Source organism: Myotis daubentonii, chromosome 3, assembly GCF_963259705.1.
Source record: "Myotis daubentonii chromosome 3, mMyoDau2.1, whole genome shotgun sequence".
NCBI lineage: Eukaryota > Metazoa > Chordata > Mammalia > Chiroptera > Vespertilionidae > Myotis > Myotis daubentonii.
Genome location: NC_081842.1, coordinates 157,225,162 through 157,244,939, shown reverse-complemented (window position 1 = coordinate 157,244,939; position 19,778 = coordinate 157,225,162). Strand labels below are relative to the sequence as shown.

At 42.5% G+C, this 19,778-nt stretch overlaps 1 protein-coding gene across 5 annotated transcripts in view; it reads right to left on the bottom strand.

Annotated features, from left to right (window-relative positions):
- Positions 1 to 19,141, bottom strand: part of TTLL7 (tubulin tyrosine ligase like 7) — a 141,203-nt gene extending 122,062 nt beyond the window's left edge. For 2 of the 5 annotated variants that reach the window (XM_059689058.1, XM_059689057.1), the window contains exon 1: positions 18,917 to 19,141. The gene's annotated coding sequence lies outside the window, so the exon portion shown is untranslated. Of the gene's footprint in view, positions 1 to 3,351; positions 3,452 to 18,916 lie in introns of those variants that run through there. The other 3 variants (XR_009451954.1, XM_059689055.1, XM_059689056.1) reach the window with 3 other exon arrangements.
- Between the last annotated feature and the right edge of the window lie 637 nt (positions 19,142 to 19,778).

Genomic DNA, 19,778 nt, shown 5'->3' with positions numbered 1-19,778 from the left:
ACCTAGAGATGATTATGCTAAGTGATATAAGCCAATCAGAGAAAGACAAATATCACATGATCTCACTTGTATGTGGATCTAATGAACACAATACAATGATGAATAAAATAGAACCAGAGGCATGGAAACATGGAACAGACAGATGAATTTCAGAGGGAAGGGGGCCAGGGTTGGGGGGAGAGATTAACCAAATAACTTATATGCTTATAGGCATTGCCCATGAACACAGACAGTAGGATGGTGAAGGCCTGAGGCAAGGGCAGGAATTGGGGAGGGGGAGGGTAAGGAGGGGAAATAGGGGTAAATCTGTGATACTTTCAACAATAAAGATAAAAAAACAAAACAAACAAAAAACACAGTATCACATCACACTTGTGAGAATGGCTGGAACCAAAAGTTGACAAGTGTTATAAGAATGAGAAGAAACTGAAACCCTTGCACATTATTGGTGGGAATATAAAATGATATAGCCACTGTGAAAAACAGTATGGAGGTTCCTGAAAAAATTTAAAACAAAACTACCACATGATCTGACAATACCACTTCTGGACATTTATCCAATACTAGAGGCCCAGTGCATGAAAATTCATGCACAAGGGGGTGTCCCTCAGCCCAGCCTGCACCTTCTCACAGTCTGGGACCCTTGGGGGATGCCCACCTGCTGGCTTAGGCCTGCTGCCTGAGAACAGATGATCTAAAAGAAATATCATATCCTTGGGTAAGGATTTTTTTTAAAGGTAATGGTAGCATGAAAATTCACTGCCGGCGGGGCTGAGGAGACTGGGGGACTCCTGCTACCCTCCGGCCCCAGTGGGGGTGAGGGGACTGGGGGACTCTGGTGGCAGGCGTGCGGTGCGGCCGGACCTGCCTGGGGGCGGGCCCAGCTGTGCCACATGCCTGCCACCCTTCCAGTGGGGCTGAGGGGACTGGGTGCCACCATCTTTTGGCTGTGAGCACCGCCATCTTGTGAGGGCATGATGAACAATTAGCATATTACTCTTTATATAGGATAATTGAAATCAGGTCTACAAAGAGATATTTGCACTCCCACATACTCTGCAGCATTATTCACAATAATCAAGATGTATAAACAACCAAAATGTCCACTGATGGATGAGGAAACTGTGATGTGTACATGCAATGGAATACTATTCAGCTTTAAAAAAGGAAATCCTGCCATATGTAACAATATGGGTGAACCTGAAGGACATTATGATAAGTGAAATAAGCTAGTCATAGAAGTAAAATATCTCATGATACCCTTTTTATAATGAAGCTAAAATAGTCAAACAAGTAGAAACAGAGAGGAATAGTGGTTGCCAGGGGCTGGAGTCAGGTAGATACAGAGAGTAGTTATTCAAGGAATATAAAGTTGCAAAAAAAAAGAAATACTGATGCCTGGGTCCCAGCCCCAAACATCCAATTTAATTGGTCTGGGAAGCAGCCTGAGTATAAAAATTTGTTAAGCTCCGCTGTGCTTTAAATGTATAGCCATCTTAAAACAGATGTGTTATTTCATTTAGTCCTAATAGATTGTTTTATTAATTCCATTTTACAGATGTGAGAACTGTGACTCAGAGAGATTTAGCAACTTAGACAAGTCTGCTCAACTCTCAAAACCCGTGTGCTCTATCATGTTACCTTCTGAACTACAAATAGGCTAAAGCCACCAGTATATTTATTACAGTCTTGACACACTGCTGAGAAAGAGCAGTTAGTTCCTTTGCAAATATGCCCATTGGGTTTGAAAGGGGCCTCCCTATGAGTCCTGAGCTCTAGTATAGGGTTTGTTTGTTTGTTTGTTTGTTTGTTTTATTTTTAAATACAGACCATAACCCATAGATGGTTATGAAAACAATTTAGTGCAACTCAATAAATGTTTTCTTTTAAATTACAATAGACTAGAGGAAAACATAACAGTGCCAGACTGCATTGCATATCGTATAAAAGTGTTAATTATAAGTACTGAGTTTTGAAACTTATTTGTGTGTGTGTGTGTGTGTGAAGTAAATCATATTAATTAACATGAATAGCAGCCAAATATGTTTGAAAGATATTCTAGCTAGAGATAAAAGCATGAGATTACAAAGACAGTCCTGAAAATGTTATTCATTTTCTAATTTGCGTATATTTATTTGTGTTTGCTGCTGCTACTGGGGTGTTTTTCTTCTCTACCCACCATTCAAGCACAGCTTAGCTGTCCTCTCTTTCCTTCTGTCCCCAGGCAGAATTAACTGTCCTTCAATGCATCACCACTGTTACATCGACCACACTTGCTGCACTTTTAAAGCACTTCTTTTAAAGTTCTTCATGGGAAAGGACAGTGTCTCTCCGAGCAATGGAACAAGGCAGAGCCTAACACACAGTGGAGCATAATTTTTGAATAGGTATAGCAGCTCTCCATTATTTTACTCATGAGACTTTGGTGATACAAATTATAAGTTAAGAATGAAACACATCTTCCATTTTTCTGAGTAATCACAAATTACCACTAGAGTCACCTTACTATCTGGCTTAGCCACAGCTAGTCTAGACGATACTCTTGCTCTGCCAAAGATTACATCAAAGAAGGAGGAAGACAAACTTTAAAAGTAGCTCTACTGGATCAGCTTACAATGTTTATAACAGCCTACTCTCTTATCTATTTTAATATTAAATTGACTTTTTCAATTCCTGTTTCCATATTTGCTTTTAACTAAACATATTTATTGAACACTTACCAAATAAAATACACTAAATAAGTTGTTTGTTTCCAGTTTATGAATGGTAATGGGGGGGAAAGCATTTCTACTAAAACATCCATCAAAAAAAAAAAGAAACAACCATTTACTCTCGCTTAATCTTAACTTCTTAACACCATCCAACTCTTTTTATCATCTAAGTTCATCTAAATAAGGCATTTTATCATAAGTTTCCAATTTCTTAACTTTATTGAAATATTGGGACTATTTGATTATTCAAAAAAAGCCTTTTAAAAATATATATATTATAGAGAGATATATATATGTATGTAAACAAATATATGGTTTTAATTTTATATCCCTGATCAGACAAAAGTGCAATATTATCACAGTGACCTGACTAATTAAAAGACTTAACACATTTCATTCACTGTATATATTAAGTACCAGCTGGTATGGAAACGATATAAATTTAAAATTCGAAGAAAGCATTTTAAAATTTTAATCAGATAGAAATGAGAACTATAACTGGAAGTATTCCAGAGATCATGCTCCATAAAAAATCTATTTCAGGAATCCATGCCTTTGCCAGTCTTTCTGCAAAGTTAAGTTTTAATATTCCTAGTTACAAACTTACACAATCTTAAATGTGGAAAAGGAAATCACGTACCATATTTTTGCTTGAAGTTTTGGCTCAAATCAAATGACTTTATGATCTTGTAATTTGTGCAGCTTCACATAACACTACGGGCCCAACTGTTAGTCAAGAGCCAAGCGTGCTGGAGCAGACTGGCAGACGGCAGCGCTGATTCCCCTCAGGAAAAAACAGGCTGCGGCATCCACAGTTCTGCTGATGTCCAAAGAGGGTAAAGAACTGGTCGCAAGCCGAGTATTTCCCCTCCAAGCACAGACAGCAGGACTGGACGCAGGCAAAGCTCAGAGTTTGCTGCATTTGGATTTCAATTTAAATGTGATTCTTTCAGGCCAGAAAAAGGGCCAGTGGGGGATGGTACAAGTAACAATTTGCAAAGCCTTACTTTCTGTGGTCCCAAGACCAGACAATTTAGGTAAGTTTACAGCAATGTTTTCCTTATTCACTTAATTCCATTAACAATATTTATATGACTATTTTTACCGATTCTATGCTAAATATTTAGTTTGTACTCTGAATATAACTCCCTCAGGTAGCCTATAACCAAACAATGAATTTCCTATTTTCCTCATTTTAGTCCATTTAATTTTATATAACATCTCTCTTACCTACCAAATGCATAATTAAACTTCACAGAGTTAAAATAATAAACCATCACCTATTACTATTCATCATCTATTCATCTGAGGCAGCTGCTTAAGTAGACCATCAGGATAAAAATGCTACAGACACCAGTCAGAAAGGGAGATCAAATTACAACTGTGCCCTGGGGACTACATGAACCAGAAAAGCTTTTCTTCCTCCTCTTCCCAGTCCATTGAGCGGGCTCCTCACAAACAAGAACCCACAAATTAGAGGACACAGCCTAACAAAGGGACCCTAAACTTAAACCCTACCCAAAACTCAAATGAGACAGATAAATTATCCTATATAATAAAAGGCTAATATGCAAATAGACTGAACAGTGGAACAACCAAACAACCGAACAACCAAACAACCGGTCGCTATGATGTGCGCTGACCACCAGGGGGTGTGTGAGAAACATGGCGGGCATCGGCAGCAGGCAGCAGAGCGCAGAACATGGTGGGCATCAGCTGCAGCGGGATGGTGGAGCAGGTAAGTGGGGGTGCCAGACCAAGGCGGGGTGCCGGTCACTGTCATTGGGGCAAGCCCCTGGTGGTTACTGAAAATTCTTTGCTCCCATGCGCCACAGTCCCGCCCGGTGCTCGCACCTGCTGCCGGCACCCGGCGCCAACTCCAATCGCTCAGTGCCATCAATGGGTGTGAGCAGCGGCTACTGGCCCTGATCACCCCTCAGGGTTTCTCCACCTCCCACTGCTCCTGAGGGGCGATCAGGGCAGCAGCCACCACTCACAGCTGCTGATGATGCCGGCCACACTCACACCCGCTGCTGGCGACAGCCCCAATCACTCCGCGCCGTCAGCGGGTGCGAACGGGGCCAGCGCTGTCAGTGCATGGGAGTGATGGCAGGAGCAGGGCTGCCAGCAGACAGGGGTCTGGGGGCCACGGCGGGAGGGGCCGGGTGGGGCACGGAGGATGGGCCGAGACCCGCTCCTGTGCCCACCACAGCCTTGTAGCCACAATTCCTTTCAAGGTGCACGAATTTGTGCACTGGGCCCCTAGTAATCATATAAAGGAAGGAGGAAAGGAGAAAAGAAGGAAGGCAGGAAGGAAGGGAGGGAGGGAGGGAGGGAGGGAGGGAGGGAGAAGGATGGAGGGAGGGAGGACTCTTAATCACCCTCTAGAATGGCATACTGAAGACCTTACATATTATAGAGAAGAAATACTCTTGGCCAAAAATCAAACATTCATCTAGTTTTCCTACTGTAAACTACTCATCTCAACCATGAAAGTAAGACTAATAAATTGGCAACAAAAATCTAATATTTAAATATCTTTATAACTGATTTTTGTAACTCATTTTTAAAGAATCAGTTTAAGTCAACATTATACCAGAAGGCGTCCCAATAAAGCAAAATGTGTTTTGGTATTTAGAGAAGGAGATGTAAACATGAATTAAAGTTATATTATTATTATTATAGCATTTAATACTATACATTAGTAATTATTGACTAATAATTATAATAATATATTATGTTTCCCTCTTTGCCTGGAAGATAGAAAACTCAGTATTAAATGTGGGACTAGTTCTAATAAACATAGACAATTTCAGGAGGTAGGTGTTGTAAGTTAATGTCAATGTTTTCCCTATCTCACTTCATCTTTTTTTCTCACTGATATAATCAGATTCTTTTCCATCTCAATTTGCATGTTCATACCATTAAAAACTACTAAGTGCTGAGGAAAAGTATAAAAGAAAAGCCAGTTACAATAATCAAAATAAAAGGACTAATTCAAGTATTTCTTGAACTCTCTTAGAGTCAAACCTCAATAAAACATTCTAAATTACTTCATCCTTGCATAAGTTATCACTGAGTTAATATTGTTATTCTCTTTATTATAATTTATAACTTAAAATATAGTTATATGTCCATCATGGCATTTGTTAGAATGGGAATAATTTGAGGGATTTCATTTGGTGAAGATTACATTGTGAAGTTCTATTGGTATATTTACCATACGTATTCTAGGACAGAAAGAACATATCAGTGAGCCAACACGGAGGAAAAGCTTCCTTTGTGAAATGAAAGTATTGGTGGAGAAAGGAAAGGAGCACATGGAACAACTTAGTTAAACCAATGTCAAGTGTGAGTGCACATGCCCTTGCCTTTGACGTCACTTTTCTCCTTGCCGTGGTTGTCTTAGTAGTGATTCTCAAACTTTTTAGTGTTGGAACCCTTTGTGATCTTTAAATTTTGTTGAGTTTTGGCTTTTTGGGTTATACCTATCAATATTTACCCTATTAGAATCTAAAACTGATAAATGTTTAAGATCCTTATTGGTTCATTTTAAAATAAAAATAATAGCTCTAGCTGGTTTGGCTCAGTGGATAGAGCATCAGCCTGAGGACTAAAGGGTCCCAGGTAGATTCCAGTCAAGGGCACATACCCGGGTTGTGGGCTCCATCCTCAGTGAGGAGGATGCAGGAGGCAGCTGATCCACGATTCTTTCTGGTCATTGATGTTTCTATCTCTCTCTCTCCCTCTCCCTTCCTCTCTGAAATCAATAAAAATATACTTTAAAAACTAAAAATAATAAAAACATTGTTAACAAAAACATACTTTATTAAAAATAACTACATTTTTTTAAAAAGGAATGAGTGGTATTGTTTTGTACTTTATCAAATTTCTTTAATATCTTGCCTTAGAAAGGTTCTCAGATCTGCTTCTGCATTCATTCTGATAAATTATTTTGACTGAAGTATATTTTTAAAATTTAGCCTCACAGAGATCTGTAGTTGTAAAAAATGAATATTTTGATAGCCTTCTCAGGTAATTATAGATATTTGAATCGGATACAACACCAAAACTCAACAATGACAGTTTCTCAGAACCACATGACGCCAGCAGTACTCTTAAAAACCAAAACCAAATGTAAAAACATAACAAAAAGGATACTAAAAACCAGTATCTCTCATGAATGTAAATGCAAAAATCTTTAGCAAATTAAATGCAACAATATATGTGAATATATATATATATATATATATATATATATATATATATATATACACACACACACACACATACACACACAGACATACACTAGAGGCCCAGTGCACAAAATTCGTGCACTCGGGGGGTCCCTCAGCCAGGTCTCACAGTCCGGGAGCCCTTGGTGGATGTCAGTAGGACATCCTTAGTGCTGCCACGGAGGCGGGAGAGGCTCCTGCCACCACTGCTGCGCTCGCCAGCCACGAGTCCAGCTTCTGGCTGAGCGGTGCTGCCCCTGTGGGAGCATACTGACCACCAGGGGGGCAGCTTTTGTGTTAAACATCTGCCTCCTGGTGGTCAGTGTGCGTCATAGCAACTGGTCATTCCCCTGTTTGGTCAATTTGCATATTAGCCTTTTATTATATAGGATGATCAGATGGGATTTATTCCATGTGTGCAAGGCTGATTCCCTATTAAAAAATGTATCAATGCACAATGTGCTAATAAAAAATCACCTAACCATATCAACTAATGCATAAAAAGCATTTAATGTAATTTGACATCCATTCAAGATAAAAAGTATCAGTACAGTAGGAAAAGAGGGAAAACCTCATCAACCTAACAAAAAATATCTACAAAAAACCTACAGCTAGCATCATACTTAGTAAAACACAGAATAATTTTCTTCTTCTCAGACTGTAAACAAGGCAAGGATGTCCACTCTCACAATTCTGGTTTGGCACAATACTATAAGTTCTAGCTATTGCTATAAGGCAAGAAAAATTAAAGAAAATTTTCAGATGACATTATTGTCTGTGTTTTTTAGAAAAGCTAAAAGTATCTATAATCTTTGATTCAAAATGTAAGTTCAGTAAGGTTTCAGGATACAACATCAACACACAAAAACTAATTGTACTTCTATATAATGATAACAAAGAAATGGAAACATAAATTTAAAATGCAATGTCATTTACAGTTGCTCAAAAGAAAATGAAATATAAGATACCTATAATGAAAATTATAAAAATGATGATAAAAGAAATCAAGGAAGACCTAAATACCTGGAGAAATATACCATCTTCACAGATTGGAAGAATCAACATAGTAAAGAAGTTAAGTCTCTCTAAATTGATATGTAGGTTTAAAACAATCCCTATTAATACAAAGTTAAATTATAGTAACAAAATTCTACATTGAAAAGTTTAAAAAATAGGCCTTCCCCCCAAAAAAAATAAGTCAATCAAAATTAAGTTGAATTTGTTAAAGTAATTACACCATCTACACTAATAAAAGAGAAACATGGTAATTGCCGTACGACCGCTATCCTTTTCATTGGCTAATCAGCGAGATATGCAAATTAACTGCCAGCCAAGATGGTGGCCGGCAGCCAGGCAGCTTGAAACTAACATGAGGTTTGCTTGCCTCAGTGACGGAGGACTCCAACGTTCCCCGCCTGCGGCTGCAGGCCTCTGAGTGGGCAGTTTAAGAAACATTGTAACAAATACCGCCGACTTCAGCCAGCAGATTCGCAACATTGTAAGCAAAGGCCAGAAACCTACTTTCAGCAGCGTGGAGGCCTAAGAGCTGGAGCCAAGCCTCAAGGTAAAGCTGGGCCAGAATAAAAAAAAAAAGAAAAGAAAAAAAGGAGCGGTTGGGAACTTCAGTCACTCCCAGCCTGAAAACAGCCCTCAGCTCCTCACCCAGACTGGCCAGGCACCCCAGTGGGGACCCCCACCCTGATCCAGGACACCCTTCAGGGCAAACCAGCCGGCCCCACCCATGCACCAGGCCTCTACCCTATATGGTAAAAGAGTAATATGCCTCCCGGCACCGGGATCAGCGTGACAGGGGGCAGCGCCCAAACCCCCTGATCACCCTGCGGCTCTGTGTGTGACAGGGGGCGGGGCCCCAACCCCCTGAGCAGCCCTGCTCTGTGCCTGATAGCGGGGAGCTCCCCAACCTCCCCCCCCCCACGGGCCCTGCTCTGTGTGTTATGGGGTAGAGCCATAACCTCCCCATCGGCCCTGCCTTGAGTGTGAGAGTGGCGGCACCCCAACCCCCTGATCGGCCCTGCTCTGTGGATGATAGAGGGCGGTGCCCCAACCCCCTGATGGGCCCTGCTCTGTGCGTGACAGGTGGTGGCGCCACAACCTCCCCATCGACCCTGCCTTGAGTGTGACAGGGAACGGTACCCCAACCCCCTAATTGGCCCTACCCTGAGCGTGACTGAGGGTGGCATCACAACCTCCCAATCTGCCCTGCTCTGTGCATGACGGGGCGGCACCCCAACTCCCCAATCGGCCCTGCTCTGAGCCCGACCAGGGGCTGCACCTAGGGATTGGGCCTGCCCTCTGTCACCCGGAAGCAGGCCTAAGCCAGCAGGTCGTTATCTCCCAAGGGGTCCCAGACTGCGAGAGGGCACAGGCCGGGCTGAGGGACCTCCCCTCCCCCCCGAGTGCACAAATTTTTGTGCACCGGGCCTCTAGTCCTATATAATAAAGAGGTTATATGCTAATTAGACTGAACAGAAGGATGGCCATCTGGACAACCTTCCGGATGAAGCCGGGGCTGTGAGGGTTGAGGCAGCCAGGGCTGCAAGGGCCGGGCCATGGTAGCTGCAGTTATAAGGGCTGAGCCCTTGCATGAATTTTGTGCATCGGGCCTCTAGTTCATTATAATTACACTAGTGTCCTGGTGCACGGATTTGTACACATTGAAAGGAAATTAATTAGAAGAAATATTTTAATATCGCTACTCACCCTTTCTCTATAATAGAAGTGTCAACCAACTTCACGATCAACAATGACAGATCGAAACATTCCCCGACTGCCACAGCCCAGCTGTGAGCTGCACTCTAAGCAACAATGTTGAAATTATAGAAGCTAAACAAACCCCTGATACCTGCTTTCAGCCAGCCAGACTCGGAGCTGGAGCTGCAACAAAGTTTCAATTACAGAAGGTAGATAAATCCCAGAATAAAAAAAAAAAAAAGGAGAGACTGGGAGCTTCAATTGCAGGCTTGGCCCACCTGAAAACAGCCATCACCCCCTCATCCAGGCTGGTCAGGCACCCCAGTGGGGACCCCCACCCTGAAGGGGGTGCGGACAACCTGAAAACAGCCATCAGCCCCTCATCCAGGCTGGCCAGGCACCCCAGTGGGAACTCCCACCCTGAAGGGGGTGCGGGCAGCCTGAAAACAGCCATCAGCCCCTCATCCAGGCTGGCCAGGCACCCCAGTGGGGACCCCCACCCTGAAGGGGGTGCAGGCAGCCTGAAAACAGCCATCAGCCCCTCATCCAGGCTGGCCAGGCACTCCAGTGGGGACCCCTACCCTGATCTGGGACACCATTCAGGGCAAACCAGCTGGCCCCCACCCATGCACCAGGCCTCTATCCTATATAGTAAAAGGATAATATGCAAACTGACCCTAACAGCAGAACCACTGGGAATGACTGGTCACTATGACACACACTGACCACCAGGGGGCAGATGCTCAATGCATGAGCTGCCCTCTGGTAGTTAGTGAGCTCCCACATGGAGGAGCTCTGCTCAGCCACAAGCCAGGCTGATGACTACCAGTACAGCGGTGGTGGTGAGAGCCTCTCCTACCTCCTCAGCAGCGCTAAGGATGTCCGACTGCAGCTTAGGTCTGCTCCTCGCTGGCAAGTGGACATCCCCCAAGGGCTGCCGGGCTGCCAGAGGGATGTCTGATTGCCAGCTTAGACCCATTCCCCTGGGGAGCAGGCCTCAGCCAGCAGGTGGTCATCCCCTGAGGGGTCCCAGGCTGCGAGAGGGCACAGGCCGGGCTGAGGGACCTCCCCCTGCCGAGTGCACAAATTTTTGTGCACCGGGCCTCTAGTCTATAATAATAAAAGGATAATATGCTAATCAGACCGGACAGCTGAACATCCTTCCGAACATCCTTCCAAACAAAGCTGTGGCACGGCACCTGCAAGGGCTGAGGGCAGGCAGCCATGGTGGCCGGCACCTGGCTGCAAAGCAAGTCAGTTCCTGGGCTGAAGAAACTCCAAAGAGGCTAGCTAGTCTCTAGAGAGGAAGCCGGGTGTTGCTATGTGACATCATTACCCGGTGCCCACAGTGACTGTTTCTGGGCTGGGCCGGGCTGTGGGCTGCATTTTGCACCATGGGGTCTTGGCAGCATTGGCTGCGATTTGGTGGGTGTCACTCCAAGGTGGTGGCAAGTCCTGTGTCCCACATGGGGGAAGCCGAGTGTTGGTTTGTCGGTGCCAGGTCCGCGGTGCCGTTTATTTTTAAATGGCCAGTGCGCATCATGGCAGCTCCTGAGTTGAGCGTCTGCCCCTGGTGATCAGTGGGCATCATAGCAACCAGTCGGACAGATGGAAACTTAGCCTTTTATAGATAGTCTCAAAAATAATCTTGTGGACTTAAAAGAATAAAAAGAAAAAGAATGAACACAACTTGAAACAATTCTGTGGATACATTTATTAGCTGCTAAAAAAATATTGCTACATATGCAACAAACGCAAAAATATGGGACAACAACATTTTTTGTATGTCAGAGGACACAATAGAAATAAAAGGCAATGTATGGAATGGAAGAAAATCATATATCCTTTCATTTTTTGCAGAAAAATACTAGAAATACCTTGTTTCAATTTTCCAAAAATAATGAGTTGAAATGTTTTTGTGGACCAAGGGGAAGCAGATGTGAACTAAAAGTAGGTGTCAGAGGTTAGGAAAAATTATTCAATAAATTCAACAAGTTATTTTTCTCTCAAATTCCCTTAAAGAAATAAAACCTTCAAAACTATCCAACAAACTAATAAAGATTATCCTCTTGTTTACCTATAATAGTAAATACTAGCTTCTAGTATCAAAATTAGTTTCTAAAAGGGGCAGCTGTAGACCGATTTCTAACCCTACTGCAATTCTTCAGGTGAATCTTGCCTGTTTTCTTTTTTCCCCTCTCACCTCCAGCTTAATTTTTTCACACTGCTAAAATGGAGGATAGAAATCATATCTGCCAATCTTTAGGATTCTAGAGTAAGAGATGCTAAGTAATTAAATATTATAATCTTGGATGTCACCAAACCTAAAGCTAAATGAAAATGCCCCATCTGGTTTTATGTACAGTAAGCTGATTATGGAAAGTTTTCAATTCCTATCTTTCCCCTCCACAGAGTAGCTAGCACATATGTGTTGGGTAACTGCAGACTGACTGATTCTAAATATAAATTGAGACATGTACTAAAATTATTGTCCTGGTTTTTTTTAGCAATCATTATGAAAGTCACACATCCTTACACATTTTATTTATTAAGGACCTTGAAGAAATAGATTTTAAATAGTGAGGATAAAATTACATATGAAAATTTTCCCAATTCTAAAGAAAGACAGTACTACCTTAAATGAGTGGTACACCTAAGCAGCTCTAAAAATCTAAGCCAACAGAGAACGTTGAGATAGTTTTGAAGCTGCTGCCTGAATTACTGCTGATCCGTCTTCCAAATCTACAAATGCTCAATTTACTATAAAAAAAAAATCTATTTGACTGCAAATACACTAATGGAGGAGAGAGGAGAATTTTTATAAAAACAAGCAATCATCATCTTGTTGATTAGTTGTGGCATCAGTTCAGACTTTTGAAAATGGAGAGAGAAATGTTCAAAATAATCCTTGGTCAAAAAAATGTCCCATTTAACACAGATAAGCAGAGGAACAAAAATAAGAAGTTTGAAAGCTTGAGTGCCACAACCAATTTAGAAAAAAAAAAAAGTGGGTAATTCAGCATACCCAGTGGACCAAGGATAGCACCCATCTGAAAAGGAAGGAGTTCGCAGAGACCTTCAGGGAAGCCCTGAAAGAGACCCAGTGACCACATGACCACCTACCTCTAAGCTTTCAAATGAGTCAAAGAAACACAGGCTAACCACCTGCTTGCAAATAAAAAAGGAAAGAAAAAAGAGAAAAATATATTATCATTCACATTCTCAGATGCTAAACAATCCCAACACCTTGGCTTTGCCAACTGTTTTATGTGCTATATGAGTACGTTAGCAAAGAAATGTCAGATGGGAAGTAGGAAATAAGGGGTGGTGGAGAAAAAATAGGCAAGCCTATTTAAATTTAAGTTTTTAACTTTCACTCAACCCTGGGGAAACTGTTGTCGAAGCCCAGTTCAACTCTGACAGATGATGCCTGAAAGGAATAGAAATAGATTTACCAACTTCTACAAGCTTAAGCAAACTCTTTTAAATAATAGTCCCAACTAAGTCCAGGACAAATTCTGCCTGGACTTAAAATACTCTACTTACCTCAATATCCTTCTTCTACCAGAAATCAACTGAAAGGGGATCTCTTTTTGGGTTTATACTGTGATGCTTGTTTTCACTGCTCCCTTTAAGCTTTCCCAGGACTGATAGAATATTATAAGAACCTGCCTCTCTGCTCTCTCCTTATGCCCTCAAGACACATTCATATCCCCTGGCTCCCCTTCTACCTAGCCTCACAGTTAATGGCCTCAGGGAGGGTGGGGGTGGGACCAGGAGGAAGCTCAGGTGGACTGCGGTTCTTTTTTTTTTTATATATCTTTATTGATTTCAGAGAGGAAGGAAGAGGGGGAGAGAGATAGAAACATCAATGATGAGAGAACCATTGATTGGCTGCCACTTGCAGGTCCCCTACTGGGGATCGAGCCAGCAACCTGCACATCTGTCCTGACCAGGAATCAAACCTCGACTTCCTGGTTCATAGGTCAACACTCAACCACTGAGCCACTGGCCTGCTGTTCTTAGAGGCCATCTCTGGCAATGTGCATGGGGAAGGGGCAGGGCCGAGGGTGGGGGTTGGGGGTGTCTTCATTGTCCACCACACTCTTGTACCTTGTAACCAGGGCTTCAGCTGATAACTGGGAAATCTGGAACTCCTGCCCTCACCTGTGTGCATTCTCCAAACAGAGTGCAAGAGTGAATGCATAGGGTTTGCATTGGCAGGATACTAAAGCTAGAGACCTGGAAATCTGAGACAGAAGAAGAATGCAACAAGCTGAAGTTTTAAAGAGATAGATACTTCAGGAAGGGGGCATTAAAGTCCACAAATACAACAATAGGACCAGAAAATAGTATATCACATATGACCCTTCTCTAGCTATAACCTCTTGGTCACTCTCACCCAACCTGTCCTCCAACTTTATTTACATCTTTTTCCCCCAGTGTCCCCAGCTGCCTGCCTTTTTCCAAGTCCCCAGGATTTGTGGCCTGAAAGAGTGTAATATGAGGAGCCATTGAGAAGATTGCGAGTTATTATGGATATGCAAAAACCCTATACTTAATATGCAAATATTCCAAAGAGAACATACAGAATCCAGTAGAGTTTCAAAACCTGAATAAACATCATAAGAAAAAAAAATTATTTTGCAACTATGTGTGGTGATAAATGTTAACTAGACTTATTGTGGTGATCATTTCACAATGTATACAAATATCAAATAATTATTTTGTACACCTGACTCAGACAGCAAATCATAACAGACTAGATATATTAGAATTTAGCTTTTAATGAAAATTACTAAATGTGCCCTTTTAAGAGCCAGAGCTGCACTGGAATGTAGTCATGTCCTAGGGCCTGTAGGCCTGTCCTTATAGCAAGTTTTTAGAAGGCATACTCTCTTAAGATAAGAGAAGAATGTAGCCTGTTAAGCATGAAATAGCTCTGGATTTTTTTTTCTTTCTGCTCTTAAAACGATGTCACTAACTTGCAATCCCAAGATGTGTCACAGACTTTCTTTCTGTTAGAAACCATCTAGCCATAACCAGGTAGACCTGGATAGGATGCCACCAAGTGCTGAATAAATCAGATTGTGGAAGCTTTAGTAAGAACTGACCAATCAACATAGCTCTCAACCCTGGACCCATTCTTAACGATCACTTGATCACTCATGAATTTGAGGACTAGCTTCTTGTTCTCCTGGGTGGCAGCATTCATAATAAAACTAGAGGCCTGGTGCATGGCTTCGTCCAGGGCATGTCCAGCCCAACTCATTCAGTCCCAATCGGCCGGACCCCAACAGCAAGCTAACCTATCGGTCAGAACATCTGCCCCCTAGTGGTCAGTGCACATCATAGCAACTGGTAGAACGAACGGTTGGACACTCAGCATATTAGGCTTTTATTATATAGAATAGCCACTCTTTCTCCAGGACAAAGCCCAGTGTCAGTTCTCATTGACCTACTGTGCAACAGGTGGCTACAGACATCCTTTTGACTCACTCAGTTTCACACCTTAAACTACCATAATGTTATATGTCCATTATATCTCAATTTTTAAAGAGGCAAATTAAGAAGTCAGACTTTTTTTTATTTCTGAGACTTTATCTTAAGAACTATTTCGAAAATACAGAACTTCTCAACAAAGGTGCTCATCACAATGTCATTTATTACTATCAATTATATAATAGTAGTGACCATGAGGAAAGATTAGAAAATTATGGTACATCGACCTCATGGAAAATAATGTAGGCATTTTAAATGTTCACTGTCCAATTAAAATTATGCATGGAACACACATGAAATATTAAACAGTGGTTGTCTTTAGTTAGTAAGATTATAGTGCTCTTTTTCCTACATATATTCTTAAAATGTCCAAATTATCCATAATTCTATAATAGAGAGGGGAAGCTTTTCAAAAGGCAAACTTCCTTGGAAAAGTTTTACTTGCATAAAAAACTTTTTCTTGGTTTAATTGAAAACTAATCCTTTTACTATCAGTTTCCAGGAAATATACCATTTTCTGGAAGGACACATGGAGCAAGGAATATGGAGAACGTGAGCAAGACCAGTCCAAGACAAATGTGGCCTGCTTAGAAACATACACTAGTTCCCTATGACGACCACATAAGGAGCAGATTTCACTGTCTGATATTCAAGGTTCTTCATAACTCATCACAGTGTGTCTAAACCAGGGGTTCTCAACCTGTGGGTCGCGACCCCTTTAGGGATCGAACGACCCTTTCACAGGGGTTGCCTAAGACCATCGGAAAACACATATATAATTACATATTGTTTTGTGATTAATCATTATGCTTTAATTATGTTCAATTTGTAACAATGAAAATACATCCTGCATATCAGATATTTACATTACGACTCATAACAGTAGCAAAATTACAGTTATGAAGTAGCAACGAAAATAATTTTATGGTTGGGGGTCACCACCACATGAGGAACTGTATTAAAGGGTCGCGGCATTAGGAAGGTTGAGATCCACTGGTCTAAACAGTATATGTGCACTTCTCAGCTGAACCTCTTCTCTGGCTTTTTCTTTGACTCTCAAAATCCTTCCCATTTCTCAGTTATTTAATTCACTTCCACCCATGGAGACTTCTGTGAACCTCTGATGATCCCAGCCTCTACTATTTCTCCTTCTTCTTAAGGTGTTGATATAGCACTTAAGTTTGTTGACCACCTTTTTTCTAGTATTATGGCAATTCTAATTATTTTGTTGATTACTTGTATGTAAATAAATATCTTCCCAGTTAGATCTTAAGTTCCTTGAAGCAAAGAATGTAGATGGTCTGCAGAAGGTAGTCATTTGACAAATAAATACATGAAAGCAGTTCTAAAGCCAAGTTGGTATTAAATTCACACTCTCAGTAATGGTATATAAATAAAATGTGTTGCTTCCATTTTAAAGGATCCTGCTGACCTTCCACCACTAGGACATACACCTTCCTTTAAAAAAAAAAAAATAGCAGTGGCACTTATTTTTGCTTACTCATTCATACCAATTCTGCTGTCCCTCTTCGGATTAACCAGATTGGACTACAAGATGTTTCACACCAAGGTTCAGGACACAGTCTACATCCATGTAAAGAACTAAAAGAAATGACCTCCTAGAAATCAAACTTAAGACTCATCACAAGACCCTACTTCTCTTATAGTCTTGTGTGGACAACAAATGTAAATTCATGACTACATTTTATGGCCTTATTTAGGCAGTGGGCTTTAGTCTATCAATATCCCCCATTAAGTTAAAAAAGAATTCTCCAATACAAATGGTTCGATACTTAAGAAACGATGAGCTAAGATGACTATGTTCCTCACTGCCATTAAATGCTATTCCAGCACTTAGAGATAATGAGCATTTGTGCTATAGCAACCTGCCTCCTGAGACATTAACAAGAGTTGCATATATTAAGAGAAAATACATAAATCATAAATGAAAGCAAGTCAAATGACCAAGCAAGGGACACAGAAAAACCTAGCCACCATTATTTTTGTAGAAGGAGCGCACAAGGTCCATATAATTGTTGACTCTGAAGGGCAGGGCAAAAACAAATGAATTCCACGATATAGAACTACATTTTGCTACAACACATGTTTTTTTGTAAAAGTCAATGCTTGTTCAGATTCCACCATTTATGATCTTGAATCTTCTCTATATTTCAGTTTCTTAGTCTATAAAATGGAACTATCATGTTATACCAAATCACAGAACTGTAATGAATCAAAGAACATTATTAGTCTGGGTTTATCTGTCACCTTATAATGAGGTAACACACCACACAAAAACAATTCAGTCACACACCCTAAGAACTAGATAATTGTTCTTACTGCAAATGTTTTCCTAAAGTTTAAAAAGGAAAACGATACTCAGTTGTTGTTTTTTACTTTCTTGATTGATTTCTCCAACACTTGAGTGTCCACCATATATATCACATATTACCTTTTGACATATGCTCCCTAAGACAATAGGGGTTTTCCCCACATAGTTCAAAGCATATCTTACTTTCATATGAAACAGGGGTGGGGAACATCCAGCCCATAGGCCGTATAAGGCCCGAGAAATCATTTTTCTGGCCCTGCCAAGACATTAGGAGTGAGTTAATTAAGTGTTTGACCAGATATAGCAGGCTAACTTTTAAATTGATAATTTTGTATGGCCGGAGAATGACGTTATAAATATCCAAATGGCCCTTGGCAGATAAAAAGGTTCCCCACCCCATATAAAGGAACAATAATTCCGCATACAGGAAGTTTACAGGTTGTTGTTGGTATTGTTTGAGATCACTCCTATGAAAATTAATTCTGTTTAATAGACCATACAGTATAGGTACACTTGGATAAACAACTTCTTAATACAGTGAAAGGTACATGGGCTTTAGAGTCATAAAGATCTGTATTCAAATTCCTGTTCTGTGACCTTGAGCACATAATCTAACTTTCCTGCTCCTCACTTCCACATTTGGTTCTGGGTTGTTGTGATGATTTAATGAGACTATATATATTATGTATAATATGTTATACATAATATATATATCATATACATATGTGTGTGTATATATATATATATATATATATATATATATATATATATACACATAGACTCTGAAAGTATTATTTCCTGCTTTAAATTTTTTCCTCCTATGATGCCCGGACCAATCAAACCACCCTGAATACAAGACAACTTAGATACAGCGACAATTTAGATATTAGGTACAGCATCTTTCTCACACATTAGGGGCCGGGGGGGGGGGGGGGAGGCATGTGTTGTAAATGAAGTGGATGATGGCATGAATTAGACATCCAATGGGGCAAGGAGCAGAGAAACAGGTCTTCACAATGGCCCTAGACTTCACTCGCTTGTGTGAAAAAGACACTAATCTGACACACTTTGAAGTCTGCACGGCAAACGCACGGAGGTTTGTGCCAGCGTGTGGGGAAAGGATGGAATTTCAGAACAAGCCAGCCGGGAGCCTCCTGGTTCACCCCACCCGACCCTGCCCGCCCGGTCTTTCAACTGGAGCCTAGAAACAGCAATTGACCTCCACCCCATCGTCCCCCATTATGCCCGAACCTCTGGGCACCAATGGTGCTGAATCATTAGCACCCGCAGCAGCAGCGCCCTGTCCTGCGGCTCCCTCGAGGAACAGGGTCCCCAGAGCAGTGCCCTCCCCGGGTGGGGACCGAGACCTCCGGGTCCAGGGTACGTGGAAGGGGTCGGGGAGGATCGGGACACCAGGTACTCACCAGGGTGCGGAAAGCCCAGCCCAGGTGCTCGCCTCCCTCCGGCAGGCGGTCCCTCTGCGGTCCCGGTTTCGGCGGGCGGCCGCCGCAGCCGCCACCTGAGCTGGTCGTCCGGTGCTCGCCTCTGCCCGCCCACCGCCCGCGGCAGCCACGGCTCGGCTCGGGACCCGGAGCTGGACCCGCAGCAGCTGGAGCTGCTGTCGCCACCGAAGGGGAGGTGGCTGCCCACGGGCCAGACCATTCGCGGGCTGCGGCGGGGGGTGCGCGACAAGCGGAGCGGAGCTGGCACCCAGGGCGTGTCGGGGCGGCGACAGTGGGGAGCAACCCAGGACGAGGAGAAGCCGCAGCACCCCCGGCCCCGGTAGGACTTGGGGGCCTGGGGACCCACAGAGGAGCAGCTGCTTTTCCGGCCTGTTTACTGAAGGCACCCCTCTCCCGGCTTGCGGTGGTCCCGCTCGGGCTCCTCTAGAACCCCGCAAACAGAGGACCTAGCAACCGGGCGCCCGGGCGGTGCCCCTGGGCGGTGCCCTCCCGAGAGATGCCAGGGATGCATCCGCGGGGCCCCGTGGCGCCAGATCAGGGCGCTCATCTGGCCGCAAAACAGAGCATCTGGAGTCCTTGAAGGGGCTCCTCGCGTCTTTTATACCAGCACTTCGGGGAGCAAAGAATACAAGGCTATCCCAGGCAGCTGTAAAGTTAGGAAATAAAGCCAGCGCGGCTCCATCCTTTGTAGATAGAGCCTGGGAAGTAGGGACAGGGGTTAATCCCAGAGTTACTGCTCAGAAAACGCTGAGCCACAGTCGTTTGGAGAAATGTAGATGTAGGAAATCATTGTAGCATACAGATCTATAAAGAATGGGTAAAT